Source organism: Schistocerca serialis, chromosome 7, assembly GCF_023864345.2.
Source record: "Schistocerca serialis cubense isolate TAMUIC-IGC-003099 chromosome 7, iqSchSeri2.2, whole genome shotgun sequence".
Lineage (NCBI taxonomy): Eukaryota > Metazoa > Arthropoda > Insecta > Orthoptera > Acrididae > Schistocerca > Schistocerca serialis.
The window spans coordinates 427664632-427681144 of record NC_064644.1 but is presented as its reverse complement, the minus strand read 5'-3'; the positions used below and the strand labels follow the sequence as shown (position 1 = coordinate 427681144).

The window sequence follows — 16513 nt, the reverse complement described above, 5'->3', positions numbered from 1 at the left end:
GTCAAGTCTCTCAGTAGGAGAAATGGTCAGGGAAGTTGTTCTATAAAATCTGAGAGAGCCTCAGAATCTATTGCATCTTGTGTGGGTAAGTACAGAGAGCATATAGTGATCCTTCAACCCACATGAATTTCAACAGCAACTGCTTGCAGATCAGTAAGCAATCACCGAGCAGATGAGTGATATGTCCTGTTTACAAACACAGCTCCTCTCGTCTTGGTCTTTTCTCCAGTAATGTCATCCTTCCAGTGGATGATACAGCCATAGAGCACATGGGTGTCAGCAAGGGTTTTTTTTTTTTTTTTAAGTACAAGCACAGGGAACATTCTTGTACTAGCAGTTTCAGTTCCTCGCATGTATCTGGAACCCACCCATGTTCCACAGTAGAATGGAAACCATTTTGTCAGTGACGGTTTGCTTTCATCCTGTCTCTCCATCAGGAAGAAGAGCCAGCAACAGTTGGAAGCTCAGTCATGGAGCGAAAGGGCTTGTTCAAGCAGATTTTGTATTCCACTGTCGTCGAAGCGGAATCATCAGAAACACTCACGATTAATGATCTATCTTCTTCCTATGTTTATACTTCCCTTTTAGTATGCTTGGCAGAGGAGACTTCATAGGAACATTCGTGGCAGTGGCAATGCTGGCCTGTTTGCTGAGTACTGTAATTATTAATCTCTGTTTGTGTAGACGCATCAGCTTTCTGAATAGGTGTTTTGAGAGCTGAAGCAAATGAAGTAGTAAAAGTGGAAGGTTTCATTGCTTTGTAGACTGGTTTTGCCTCACCTTACAAAAGACAGCTGCAATTACTGTGGCTTTTAATATGCCTGTTTATCTGAATATATCAAAACAGAATTTATCTGCTTCAAAAGGCCAGCACTATAGACCACACCCATTAAGATGCTTTAAATATAAGCATTTCAGATGCATTATTTTGGCACATAAGGTACCTGTAATGCCTTCTCAGTCCTTTTGAACATAAAAAGGTGAAACTTTCTCACAGCTGTCCTGTTTTCTTTTAACTATTAAAAACATACTGTCAGCAGCATGCATTCTGTTACTATAAACTGAAGAATTGGGAATAATTCCTGTTCCAGGAGGACTGGCTACACAAGCTCTCTTGTTCGGGTGGGTGTGGACACCCACCCGCAGTAAACCCATTGTGCCGGGAGATGACTGTGGAAAGGTTGATGATTCCATCTCGATCCTATGAGCAACTAGATAACAGAAAGGTCTACTTAGACAGAACCCCACTTGCATGGATAAGCCTTGTAAAACTGAAACGGGGCTCATTCCCACAACTTGCCTGGTACGGACTGTTCCACTTTAACAACATGTGGATACATGCAGCACACCCTGAGATAGAGGTGTTTTTTTAACTTGCAATCTAGGTGGTTAGTTGAAAGTCCCAGTTCCCTATGACACAAAATGTTCCACCACTGGGCCACACAGTGGTTGCTGAAACATGCCCTGAGCTTACGGTTATAGTGGACGGGCAGCACTTACCAGTTTGTGATTCGGGAAACCCTTATTTACCAATCTCATACCGAGCAAACGAAGGCAGTGCTTATTGGAGTGCTCACCCGGGGGCATTCACGGTAGTCTACACTGTGTAAGCCTCTTCATCTCATTTTGAAGCTGCTTATGGTATTCATGCCTAGGTCTCTCTCTAATATTTTTACCCCCCTCCCACCAACACACTTTCTGAATTGACTATTCCTGTGATTAGTTTACTCATGTTGAGCTCAAATGGGCAAACTGTAGTGATTACTCAGGAAAAGAAGAGCTTCTTAGCCGAGATTGCTATAAAAAAACTTTATTGTAGATAACCGGTTTCAGTTAGTCCTAACAGTCATGTAACACCTTGGTAGGCATGACGTGTTATGTTGTGAGAATGATGTTTTGGCAAATTGTGATGTACACAGCAATTTTTAATTTTGACATGCCAACACATTGCTCATTTCATGTTTTATGTACTTAGAAAATCAATGGAAAGATTTTGTATGTAGCTGTCAAGAGATCTTTGTAATAACCTTTATGAAGATCTGAAGATGGTAACTTAGTTTTACCAAAACCTTATATCTGCAATCGATATTTTTACAGTAATCTTAGCGAAGAAGTTTTTCTTCTCGTAAGTATTCCTGTGATGCCTCAGAATGTATCATCTCAATCAATCCCTTCTTACAGCCCACTTGTGGTATAAATTTCTTTTTCTCCAATCTGCTTCAGTATCTCCTCATTAGTCATTCAATCTACCCACCTGATCTTCAGCATTCTTCTGCAGTCCCACATTTCAAAAGCCTCTTTTCTGTGTTTGTCTGAAATGCTTACAGTCCACATGTCAATTGCATACAAAGCTACACTCCAACAAAGATCTTCAGAAGAGATTTCCTAACACTTAAATTTATATTAAATGTTTTCAAATTTCCCTTAGTTTGGTTTCTTTTAAAATATTTGATTTCCAAATAATTTAAGCATTAACAGACAAGGCATTTCGATTTTAGAGTCACTTTCTGACCAATGTAATAAATATTGGTTAACACATTAAGATTAGCCATTACCAGTAAACATATTAGCTTTAGTAATATAACGAAAGGGGTGGGGGGACACTGTTTAGATAAGTAAATAGTCCTATCTCCATAAAAACATATTCTGTCTGTGTTTATACAACTACATATATATACTCCGCTGGCCACCAAGCGGTGTGTGGCGGAGGGCACAATTCACGCCAAAGACATATCCCCGCCTCTGTTCCACTCTCAGATCGGGAGGGGAAAACGACTGTCCGTCTGAACACCTCAGTATGAGCTCTTATTTCCCTTATCTTTGAATGATGATCATTACGCGATTTTAAAGTTGGTGGTAATAATATATGCTCTACATCCTCGGTGAAGATTGGATTTCAGAATTTAGAGAGCAGCCCCTTCTGTTTAGTGCATCGTCTATCTGCAAGCACGTCCCACTTCCAACTTTCTATGAGATTTGTAATGCTCTCGCGATGGATAAATGTACCAGTCACGAATCTTGCCGCTCTTCCTTGGACCTTCTCAACCTCCTGAATCAGACCCAACTGGTAAGGGTCCCATACAGACGAACAATACTCCAAGACTGGACGAACTAACTTATTGTAAGCTATTTCCTTCATTGAAGGACTGCATCGCTTCAGGATTCTACCAATAAATGCAATCTAGAGTTCACCTTACCCGTTACTTGTGTAATCTGATCATTCCATTTGAGATCATTTCGAATAGTCACACCCAGATACTTGACTGATGTTACCACTTTCAAAGACTGATCATTTATTTTGTACTCATACATTAATGGGGATTTTCGTCTTGTTATATGCAGTAGATTACACTTACTAATATTGAGAGATAATGCCAGCCATTACACCACACATTTATTTTCTGCAAATCCTCATTGATTTGTTCACAACTTTCATGTGATACTACTTTCCTGTAGACTACAGCATCATCGGCATACAGTCCAAGGCCACTGTCAATACCACAACCAGATCGTTTATGTAAATCGTAAAAAGCAGAGGACCTATCACGCTGCCCTGGGGCACACCTGAAGATACTCATGTTTCTGTTGAAGTTACTCCGTTCAGGACGACATACTGCTCCCTGTCTGTTAGAAAACTTTCTATCCAACCGCATATGTCATTGGATAGACCATAAGCGCACACTTTTTGTAGCAAGCAACAGTGCGGAACTGAATGCCTTTCGAAAGTCGAGAAATATGGCATCAACCTGGGAGCCTGTATCTAGAGCCTGTTGTATATCATGCACAAAGAAGACCAGCTGTGTCTCGCATGACTGCTGTTTCCTAAAACTGTGCTGTTTTCTACAGATGAGCTTCTCAGAGTCTAGAAAGGTCATTATGTCTGAACACAAAATATGTTCCACGATTCTACAACAAATCGATGTCAGTGAAATTGGCCGGTAATTATGTGCATCTGATTTTCTACCCTTTTTATAGATTGTTATGCCCTGGGCCTTCTTCCAGTCCCGTGGAACTTTCCGCCGTTCCAATGATCTCTGATAGATTACGGATAAGAATGGTGATATATTTGTAGCATAGTCAACATAAAATCTTACAGGGATACCGTCTGGGCCAGATGCCTTTCTGGCGTCTAAGGATCTTAACTGTTTTACAATCCCAGATACGCTATATGTCAGCCATCCTTTCGTTTGTTCGATCATTGAAAGGGGCAATGGTGCTGCAGTCCTCTATCGTAAATGAGTTTTTGAAAGCTAGGTTTAAAATTTCGGCCTTCTATTTATCATCATCAGTTACATTACCCGTACTGTCAGCAAGAGAAGGTATTTAATTATTTGTAGCGTTCATAGATTTTATGTACGACCAGAATTTTTGGGGGTGATTTTAGAATCTGCAGATAAAATATTGCTTTCAAATTCGTTAAAAGAGTCTCTCATTGTCCTTCTGACAGCTGCTTTCATTTCGCATAATTTCTGTACGTCAGCGGGGCAGTGACTACGTTTAAAACAACTGTGCAAAATTCTCTGCTTTCTCAGCAACTTCCTAATATGTTTGATGTACCAAGGTGGATCCTTTCCCTCCCCTATACTTTTGCTAGGCACATATTTCTCTAGTACGTGGTGAACAATACCTTTAAATTCAGACCAAAGATGCTCAATATCTTTGTGTGTCCCACAGTGAATCCTTGGAGCTGACTATGAAGATATTCATTAATGACACTTTTATTTGCTTTCCCAAACAAGAAAACTCTACGCTATTTCCAGAATGAGATTTTCACTCTGCAGCGGAGTGTGCGCTGATATGAAACTTCCTGGCAGATTAAAACTGTGTGCCCGACCGAGACTCGAACTCGGGACCTTTGCCTTTCGCGGGCAAGTGCTGTACCAACTGAGCTACCGAAGCACGACTCACGCCCGGTACTCACAGCTTTACTTCTGCCAGTATCTCGTCTCCTACCTTCCAAACTTTACAGAAGCTCTCCTGCGAACCTTGCAGCTGCAAGACGCTAGATTAAAGTCTCCACCTGTAACTAATGGATAATTTGGATATTTACTTCCTATGTACTCAAGACTTTCCCCTGAAACATTCTGCGACGTTTGTTGCGGATGCTGGTGGTATATAAAAACATCCTAATACAATGGTCAATCCCTGTCCGACTGACAGCTTTATCCAGACTATTTCACAGTCCAACGCAGTATCAATCTCAACTGCGTTTAAAACAGCTTTTAACTGCAATGAACACACCACCTCCTATAGCATTAGTCTATCCTTCCTAAACTTGTCCAATCAAGAGTTCAAAATTTCATACTTTGTGCTATCTATTTTCATTGACATGTGGTGACAAATCCTATATCATTGTGAGATGACACCTAGATAAATGAATGAATGAATAAATAAGTAACTAAATAAATAAATAAATAAATAAATAAATAAACAAATAAATAACTCACCCATTTTTTGCATCCCATTAAAATAAGAAAATTGTTAACACACTAATTGCAAATTCTGGCAGTATTAGCCTTCCCCACATATACAATATATTGAGATAACAATAATTAATAGCATCAGGGGGTGACAGCTACTGAAGTCTCCATATTTTATATCTGAAGATGGGCCAAATCAATCAAAATCATCCACTGCAATGCAAGTGTGTGACCTTGTTTGTTTTCTGCTCATAAAATGACAAAGCAATAAGACTATTTTCTAAGGCAACACAGCTTTTTCTGTAGTTGAAAGGATGTTATTCTTCAATAAAAATCACCAATACAATTATTGTATGTCTGCATCTATTGCATTCCACTGAGCTTCTGGAATATGTGGCCTTGTGACACACATGAAGCACGTAACACTTTGCCAGAAACTGAAATGCACTTTCCTAATGCATGAAATAACTTATCTTGTAACTCTAAAAGATGCACTAAATAATCTTTTGGTTTCAATGCTACATAAGAATTAGTACTCTTTATATGTCTTTAAGTATAATCAGCATCCTCCAGTTATTTGGTAAAAGGAAGGAGGATAAGAATTTAATGTCCCATCAATTGCAATATCATTAGAGACTGAGAACAAGCTCAAATGAAGGATAGGGAAGGAGATCTGATGTGGGTTTTTCCAAGCTACCATCCCAGCAATTGCCTGAAGAGATTTGAGCAGCTTAAGGAAAACCTAAATCTGGTTGGCAGGACGGGTATTTCAACCACTGCCCTCCCGAAAATGAGTCCAGTATGTTAAAACCACTGTTCTGTCTATCTCAGCATGCAACTCACAAGGGAGACTGCTTATATTCATTCCCTTCCCAAGTAACTATGTTGAAACTACCATAATATTTTCAAATTGCAGTAAGTAATTCATTAACACTGAACATGTGTTATGATTACAATGTTACTGTACAAGACCTGTGCATGATACAGAATGAAATTAGTCCTCCCGAGTTTCAAGACTGTTGACCTTCACGAAGTAGGTCACCTGAGTACACAACCCAGACTGATTCAAATTCTCAATGCCTAATTTGTTTCCCTGCCCATTTTTTCAAACAAATGCCCAGAATTTCTCCTGTAACTCAGATAGAGTGAACAGTTGATAGTAGGAGAGTTATAAATTGACAAAAGGCAAATGGATCATAGAAACTTAATCAGTATACTGTACTAATGACAAACTATAACTATACTGCTTGATGCTTATACCAGCCAAATTTAATCAAATGAATATGGAAGAAAGTCACTGCTTTGAAAACAGATGCTGTCTCCTCTGCAATACTGGATGGGCATTGTTTATGTACTGTCGACAGCTTAATATTTACATTTCAAACCACAGTTAAGCTGAAATTTATTTTTTATTGTCAGCAACAAAAATCATTAAGGAGTATATCTATAAGAAAGTGAATGCAAGAATTGCACAATGCTTACAAAGACTTCTACAAGATGTATGGTTATCTACTTCAGGTATTCTGTTCCATTACAACAACATTGAGTGAAAATGTGACTTTAAACTGTTTGCTGTAAACCAGTTGTAGGCTTGTTCTGCTGTCATCTGACATTTCAAAACCTGAATTTCTCAAATAGACTTTCTTTCACACTTTTCCGAGTTTCAGATTGGTGCATATTTATTTCTTTCTTTATGAAATTCTCTCTTTCATTTGTACAATTCACACCCAGATTTTACAAAACTGAACTGGCTTTCCACATTGTTTAAATTTAAGCTCTTTTCTCTTCATCCTTTAACCAAAAATTTGCAGTCCTTCTCTTGTCACTGAAAGCTATTTGCAGTAAAGGTATTCTTGTTCTGTGGTCTTATTGGTACAACCATGAACCCTCTAACCACAATTTCCCAGTTACTATCAAAATGTCAACATCATGAATGAAGATCAAATAGTTGAAGACACCAGAGTGTATAAAAAGACCACCACAGAACTAAGAAAAATGCCCGCAGTAATCCTAAAATTTTAAAAAATATTTTTAAATTTACCTGTTGCAGTTTTTAACAAGGAGGTCCTGAATATTTTAAATAAATGACTGAAGTTCAATGTAAAATAAGCTTGTGTGAATTGAAGTGTGATTAATAATCTCATAGCCCATACTTACAACAATATTATGAGAAGGGAAGTTGCTGCTCACCATATAGTGGAGATGCTGAGTCACAGATAAGCACAACAAAAAGATTTTCACAGTTATAGCTTTCGGCCATGGCCTTTGTCAACAATATACACACATATGTGCACACACACACACACACACACACACACACACACACACACACACACACACACAGCCCAACCTGCAGCACTTCACTGTCCACCATCCCCACCATACTTTCCCCTCCCTACCCCAGCCTGCTCCTTTTTTCCCTACCTTGTCGCCACTCCCATCATGCGTGTGTGTGTGTGTGTGTGTGTGTGTGTGTTGTTGACAAAGGGCATTGGCCGAAAGCTTTAAGTGTGAAAATCTTTTGTTGTGCCTATCTGTGACTCAGCATCAAAGGCTGATAGAAGTAACAGTCATCATTACCGATGAACCTGGGTATAATGAAAAAGATTTACAACTCTTTGAAAACAATAAAATCACAAAGGCAGAGAAGGACCCCACTAAAAAGTTGAACGTTATTTAAGGAAATGTTCCTGTTCATTCGATTATTAATTGCTTCAATAGCCCCACCTATTAGGTCAGTAAAAAACTTTATTTCCTACTTAAAGAATATTACACTTGCGAAAAACAGTACACTGCGCACAACTCTCGAGATTGCATGTTACATTAAAGATGTCCCGATACCAGAGAATGGGGTGTTTGTGTCTTCTGACCTCACAAATATGTATACAAGTGTCCCAGTTAAGGATAGAACAGAAGTAATAAAGAAGAACTTAATTAAGCACAAATAATTCACAATGGCTGGGATTTGGGAATTCGTTGACTTATTAGATTTAGTAACCTCTCAGAATTACTTCACATTCCAGAGCACATTTCTATACAATAAGAACGTTCTGCAATGGGCAATTGTTTCGCACCAACTCCAGCTAACAGTTTCATAAACACATGAGAAACACATTTTTTTCGCCAATTTAGAACGCACAACAAAGACAATTCATTGCTATAAATGATGTGTGCATGACTCTATAGTACTTTTTGAGGAATCTTTTACCGATACAGATATAATGCATGACCAACTTAACACATTGCTTTCTCAGTATAAAATTTACAAAAGAAATAAAAATTATTAAAAGTGTAAGTTTCCTACACCTCCAAATTTCAATATCAATAGCCAATGCAAATTTAGAATTTTTCATAAGCCAACCATTACGGATCGCACCATAAGTAATGATTCCTGCTATCCAGTGTGCTTAAGTGAGCCTATTTTAATTCTAACAACAATATTATGAAAGGGACTGATTGCTACTCATCATACAGAGTAGATGTTGAGTTGCTATTTTAACTCTACAATACATAGACTAAGGAACCTACCGCTTGACAGTGGGGAAAAAAATCCTAGCTATCTTGTAACAAGTAACTATTAACAATGATTTCAGAGTGGAAATGATCACCGAGCTATATAAGCACAAAGTTAAAACAGACAGTGCAAACATAACTGATGAAATTACACTAGAAACAGGAAGCACTAAGCACAAAAAGACTAAGTTTGCCAAATCAACATATTTAGGATCATTCACAGATAAAATGTAGGGATCAGTGTTTGTCCCAACAATTCATTACGTAAGACAATCAGAAAGAGCATCAGTAGAACTAACCAGTCTGCAAGATGTGAGGTCTACAGAATAGAATGTCGCTCACGCACAAAATGTTACATTGGATGATGATGATATTAGTTTGTGAGGCGCTCAACATCGTGGTCATCAGCACCCATAAACCTTCTGAATCTTTCCATTCCAGTCTTGCTACGTCTCAAATGATGATGAAGACAACACATACACCCAGTCCCCGGCAGGAGAAAAAGCCCGACCCGGCAGGGAATCGAACCTGGGACCCCGTGATCCAGAGGCAGGAATATATTAAAGGAGGACAATAAATATTAATACAGTTTTATCTCCACTGTAGCATTTACTGATACCATAAAATGAATTGGTAATGACTGTTATTTCTGGATACCAAAGAGTTGCAAATTCCAGTGACTCTTAATTGCGAACAATTGTTACAGAGAAACTACTAATGGAAACTGAAAATAGTTTCACAAATTGTGTTATCTGTTTACTGCTGCGCCATCAGCCAAAGCTTTGTGCCAATCATATTGTGCATGCACAGTCTGCACAGACTCCACTAGTGGTGTATATTTCTCCATACGCATGGTGTGCAATGTAATTGGCAATTTTCAACATTATTTTTAAAAATATATTTGCAGTGTATCTTAGTAGCCAAGATTTTGACAGTACATTTGTTGTTTGAATTCTTTCCATGGAAAAAAATTTAAGGCAGGTTTAACATGTCGGATTGGGCATTCCCTCGTTAGGCTTGTCTTCTTAAGTTGAGCTGGTAACCTTGATGAGTGTGCCTCACATCAGAAGCCCACCCAATTTTGACTTTTCTTCCCATTCCCCTCTACTTAATCCAAAAGGCTTCCTTAGGAAGCCTTGCCATGATGAGCACTGGACAGCAGTAAATACTCTCCTCTAGGCTCTGTCATGGTTACAGGTAAGTATGGCTTGACAAAGTCATGTAAGGTGCTTGCCCCCGTTCTGCCGCCACATGCAAGCAGCATAAGCTCATCCTCTCCAAATTTATTTATCGCCCCCCTCTCCCTCCCCCTCCCTCCCTCCCTCCCTCCCTCCCTCTCTCTCTCTCTCTCTCTCTCTCTCTCTCTCTCTCTCTCTCTCTCTCTCTCTCTCTCTCTCTCTGTGTGTGTGTGTGTGTGTGTGTGTGTGTGCGCGCGCGCGCACGCGCGCATGTCCACATGCACAAATGTGACACGACGTACACTACAGTAAATTCACGTCCTCAGCAAACATTATAGTTTTTGAACTGACCTTTAAAGGCATTAGAAGATCTGTTTGTGTACATTAAGAATAAGAATGAGCCCAGAAACAATTCTTATGGGACCCCACACTATTTCCCCCCATTGTCCCCTGTCACAGTCTGTCAGTGAGACCTGTCTCCTTTCCGTTGTGAAGGTACAACTCCAACTATGCAAAAAGGATGCTATTAATGCCAAAACACTTTAGTTTTCCTGGTAGAATTTTGTGAGTCATACATTCAACAGATCTGGTAATGTAACACAATTTATCCACAGGATAAATTTTCTCATTTGTCTCTTCCAGCACTTAACTTGTGATGTTTTCTCTATGGAGTTCTCATTTAGGAAAGCCAAACTGAGAAACAATTAACACGCTCTGTTCAATTAAGACAGACACAATTCTACCACACACCACTTTCTGAAATGATTTTGGAAATACTGCAAGGAGTTGAACTGATCTGTAATCACAGATGTGGTTTGCTTATACCCAGTTAATAGAGGTGTTACTACAGCATACCTGAGTCCGTCAGTAAATATGCCTCAAGTCATTGGTTACAAAGATAGCTCAAGGGTAATCCTATAAAGTCAAGGTCAGAGTGCAATATTCTGCTAGAAACAACATCAAAATCATAGTCAGCAAAATTACTACTTTTTACTGACATGATTAATTTTCTGATCTCCTTGCAGTTTGTATTTAGAAACTGATGATGTTTGATGATGCATGCAGTGCCTGCACAAGCAAATCCAACGAAATTGCATTTCATTGTTGACCTGATTTGGTGGCCAATAATTTGAAAGTTTCATAGTTTCTGGCCAAGCTATTTTCTGGAGGGGGGGGGGGGGGGGGGGGGGGTCTCAATTTCATTAAGGTTGGTATTTTTATATGTGTGTTGTTTAATAATGTTCCAATTGTTTTCAGGTTATTCTTTGAGGGAATTTGTTTCTTATGTGCACGTTTTCCTTTTTAGTAATACTAGAGGATTTTACATTACTGCTGTAAGGTTTCCAATCTTAACTACAGTTTGTCCTCTGAATTAGGCAGAGCTCTCTCTTCCTAGTACACGAAACTTTACTCCCAGGAGTTACCTATCAGTTGTCATTGCTTTTGTTTGATTTTGCAGTTATTTGTGTTTGCAGAAAATTAGATTCAAAATGCTTTAGGTATATTTTCAAGAACAAGTTAAATTTTCAATCTACATCATCTGCCGTGTACATTTCTCCCCTGCATTTTCCCCATGATTTACATATAAACACTGTTACAGATTCTGCAATAGAATATTTTTCTTCCACAATCTGTACCTAGCTGATCAGTACATTTTATTGTTCTCATTTGATCAAAAACACGATAGACTAGAAGATTAGTTTGGGATACCCTTCACAAGAGGCAAGATACATATTATTGCACAAGAACATTTATCAGGGTGTATATACGGACAAGGAAAAAAAATTCCCCGGATGTCGTTGTTGAAAATACACTTTCTCCCCAGGTGAAAATAAACTTTTTCCAAGTTAAGTGACAGATTGTTTTCGGAACCATGAAACTTGACAACCTTTTGAATGGTTAGCATTTTATACACGGGCATAGAACTTCCCAGCACTTTAGGAAATCATCATCATCATCATCATCATCATCATCATCATCATCATCATCATCATCATCATCCCCCCCCCCCAAAAAAAAATTAAAAAATAAATAAATAAACCAATATTATTTTAAAAAAAGCATTTTTAAAAAGATCTTTGATGTGCAGCAGCATGTACACTTTTTCATATTACGAAAGTTATGATGATGATGATGATGATTCCCATACTTCTTTACAGAGCGTAGGGGAGCGACGCAGGAGACCAGCACCGCCTTACTAGGCAAGGTCCTAGTTGAGGTGGTTTGCCATTGCCTTCCTCCGACCGTAATGGGGATGAATGATGATGATGATGATGATGATGATGATGAAGACAACATAACAACACCCAGTCATCTCGAGGCGGGAAAAATCCCTGACCCCGCCGGGAATCGAACCCAGGACCCCGTGCACGGGAAGCGAGAACGCTACTGCGAGACCACGAGCTGCGGACATTATAGATTTGAATTCCACCAAATACTGCACGTTAGTTTCCGAAGCACTGAAATCGAGACTGTGATGCACTTTAGTAAGCCAATCATAGCTGACGTCATGCGATCTCGCCAGCCGATGAGAGCAGATATTCAGAGCCTAGGACACCTGATGTAGTCAGCCAATAACAACCACCATCACTGTTCAGTAGTGCGAACACATAAATAGAAAAAATTAATGTTTGAAATTAATATACCTAGTGTAGCTACAAGAAAAGCTAAGCTTTCTACATATAATATTAGTCTCTTTTGCACGTGTTACAGTTTAATATACATCATACAAATGTGCCTCTGAAACTTTAAACAATACACAAATGTCTGGATGCCAAATTTTGGAAGTGGTTGGCCCTCAAAGAAATTCAAAGCACATTCGCACATGTAACGTAATTCATTTTGCAAAGCACGGAATTTACTTTGCAAGTAACTCTTTTCAACCACAATTTGCAATATTTTCCCAAGACCTGTTAGAATTCATTACAGCAGTTGTTAGAGAGTGGCAGAAAATGGCATTGCTGCACGTGCACAGCTATGACGACGTAGGAAGCCCACATGATTGTACCTATACAGCATTAAGAGATCTTATATATGTCGTAAATGAGACAGAACATCAGCGGGTACTCAAAGAGCATTGGAATTTTGTAAACCACACTAAAATGCATTATTCGGCTGAAAGGGCACATTCGTATGTCCAGATTCACAATGAAGTAAGCCCCAACCTGACATTACACTTTTCACTGCGGTTTTCAGGCTGCAAATTTTCTTCAAGTACCAGGAAAATATTATGTTTGGTTCTTTATGGCATAACACAATACATGCCAGGAGATAAAAACAGGCACTAGTAATTCAGCAAACAGTTGACACTAGCCAATACTGTGGAACGAAACACTTCGTTTCAAATAAGTTAACTGCCTCTGCGGAAAAGATTAATAAGAGCCAAATTTCTTCAGCAAATTGACAAAAATAACTTCACTATTGTGCAAGGCAATTAATGCAATAAAAACCAGGAAACTGGAACTAATAACATACTTTAGCCTTCCATAAGTATGTCAATGTATTTTAATTCAGTTGCTAGCTCTCGGCCACAGAAATCCGTTTTGTTTTCATTTGGCATGAGAGTTGTGAACGAAGAAGAAACAGCAAAATAACTACACGCAAACATGGGTCCCGTGGAGACTACAGCCCCCTCCACTGCAACTTAGAATGTTCTGCGCATGCGCGAATCTGGCAGATTGGGCTCACCAGAAGAATTTTTCTGGTTAGCGTCTGGCTGCTTGTTGCTACTGCTGATACAGCTAACAGCCGTGCTTCAAGTAGCCATGAGCGGAAGCAGGTACTGCTCGTATGTGACTCAACTGCTTATGCGTATGAGCCCGCTGGCAAATGCTCAAATTAACCTAATGGAAACTGTTGTGATGTCACTATCAATGGAATCAGTTTGTTGTTTTTAAAGTGTTGCATAGTCTTCATCCTAAAGCCTTTGACACATTTTGGTGTTGGCAGAAGCTTGTGTGTGCACTGTGTTTTGATGTTGATTTTGATTTTCTTTCCCTAGTTTATATTTTATTGTGGCAATATTATTTTGCAGTAGAGGGCTCAAGTAAAATTCTTTGTTAGAGTATCTGTTCTTACCAGTCAAAATTACAAAAATTTTACTGAAAACTTACATAATGAAAAATTCCCACAATTCTAAAGAATTCCCGGGTTTTTCTTGGTTTTTTTCCTGGACGAAAATATTCCCAGGTTTTACCCAGATTTCCCGGTTGTCCCGGGGCGTATACACCCTGGAGAATTGTAGAAAGAAAAGCCTAAAGATATTTCAGAACTATAGTGCTTGCAGAAAGTATCCTTGAATTACAGCATTTCAGTCATTGTTTAACATTATGTTGTTAGACATCTGAATTACAGATCTTCAGTTAAAATTTCACTGCTCTAGCACCAATACTTTTCGAGATTTCAGGTTTTTCTGTGTCGTATACAGGGCTAAATAGTGCCCGTTTTTGTTCTGAATAAAATGTTTTTGTCTCTCTAAAACTAATAGTTCAACAGTTATGAAACTTTTACTGCCATTTTACACAGAAATGCCAAAGAAACTGGTGCAGGCACGCATATTCAAATGCAGAGAGATGTAAACAGGCAGAATACGGCACTGTTGTTGGCAACACCTATGTACAACAACAAGTGTCTGGTGCAATTGTTAAGTCGGTTACTGCTGCTACAACTACAGGTTATCAAGATTTAAGTGACTTTGAACATGGTGTTATAGTCAGTGCACACGCGATGGGACACAGTATTTCCGAGGTAGCAATGAAGTGGGGTTTTTCATGTACGAACATTTCAAGAGCGTACCATGAATATCAGGAATCTAGTAAAACATCAAATCTCTGACATTGCTGCACTGGATAAAGATCCTGCAAGAACGGGACCAACAATGACTGAAGGTAGTTGTTCAATGTGTCAGAGGTGCAACACTTCTGCAAATTGCTGCAGATTTCAATGCTGGGCCATCAACAAGTGTCAGCGTGCAAACCATTCAGTGAAACCTCAATAGTACGGGTTTTTGGAGCTGATGGCACACTTGTACCCTTGATGACTGCATAACGCAAAGGTTTACACCTAACCTGGGCTCGTCAACGGCATTAGACTGTTGATAACTGGAAACATGTTGCCTGGTCAGGTGAGTCTTGTTTCAAATTGTATCGAATGGATAGACATGTACGGGTATAGAGATAACCTTTTGAATCCATGGACCCTGCTGTCAGCAGAGGACTGTTCAAGCTGGTGGAGGCTCTATAATAGTGTGGGCATGTGCAGTTGGAGTGATATGGGGGCTCCTGATACGTCTAGATACGACTCTGACAGGTGACAAAACATACGTAAGCATCCTGTCTAATCACCTTCATCCGTTCGTGGTCATTGTGCATTTTGACAGACTTGGGAAATTCCAGCACGATAATGTGAAACCTCACACATCCACTGCTACAGAGAGGCTCTAGGAAAACTTTTCTGAGTTTAAACACTTCCACTGGCCACCAAACTCCCTGCAGAATCCACGGTGTCAATGCCCTCCAGCACTACTGCAGACATTAGTCGAGTCCATGCCACATCGTGTTGCAGCACTTCCGCATGCTATTGGGGGCCTACAAGATATTAGGCTGGTGTACCAGTTTCTCTAGATTTTCAGTGTATTGAAGCACGGCAATCATAACAATAACACTACAACCCAGAAAAAATCTTTCTCATTTGGTCACCTTAAAAAATTTCCCCGGCAGTAAATTTGGTGGCAAAATCGGGCAGTTCGGTTCTGCAATAACGCCCGATTGGGATCACTAAGATCTACTCAGGCTGCGCAGTTGTTTTCTCCCTGTGATGGATCCACAGTCAGAATATGTCCAGGTGTTGCCAATCAGGAGTTATTGCAAAATGAAACTACCCAATTAAAAAAAAGTCTTAAGTAACACCAAATGGGTAGGAATCTTTCCCAGGTGGCACTATTTTACACATAGCTGCTATTTTTCCAGCAACTGTAGCATATATTTAAGAACAAAATTCCATCTTCAGTGATACAGGTATTTTAATTTCATTTTACCAGGATGAACAGACCAATCTGTCATCTTCAGAAGCTGGTTTAGCAGATGTCAATATCTTTTTCATGGAAGCATAACGGTATGGCATGTCCAGAAATGTACATACTGTATGTGATTATTAATGACACAGATTGACAGACTGATGTTGTTGTTGTGGTCTTCAGTCCTGAGACTGGTTTGATACAGCTCTCCATGCTCTCTATCCTGTGCAAGCTTCTTCATCTCCCTGTACCTACTGCAGCCTACATCCTTCTGAATCTGTTTAGTGTATTCATCTCTTGGTCTCCCTCTACGATTTTTACCCTCCATGCTGCCCTCCAATACGAAATTGGTGATCCCTCAATGCCTCATAACATGTCCTACCAACCGA

The 16513-nt window shown here is 39.4% G+C and overlaps 1 protein-coding gene across 1 annotated transcript in view; it reads right to left on the bottom strand.

The window, feature by feature from the left end:
• The window catches only part of LOC126412869 (protein polybromo-1), a 325260-nt gene that overhangs the window by 90523 nt on the left and 218224 nt on the right, over positions 1-16513 (bottom strand).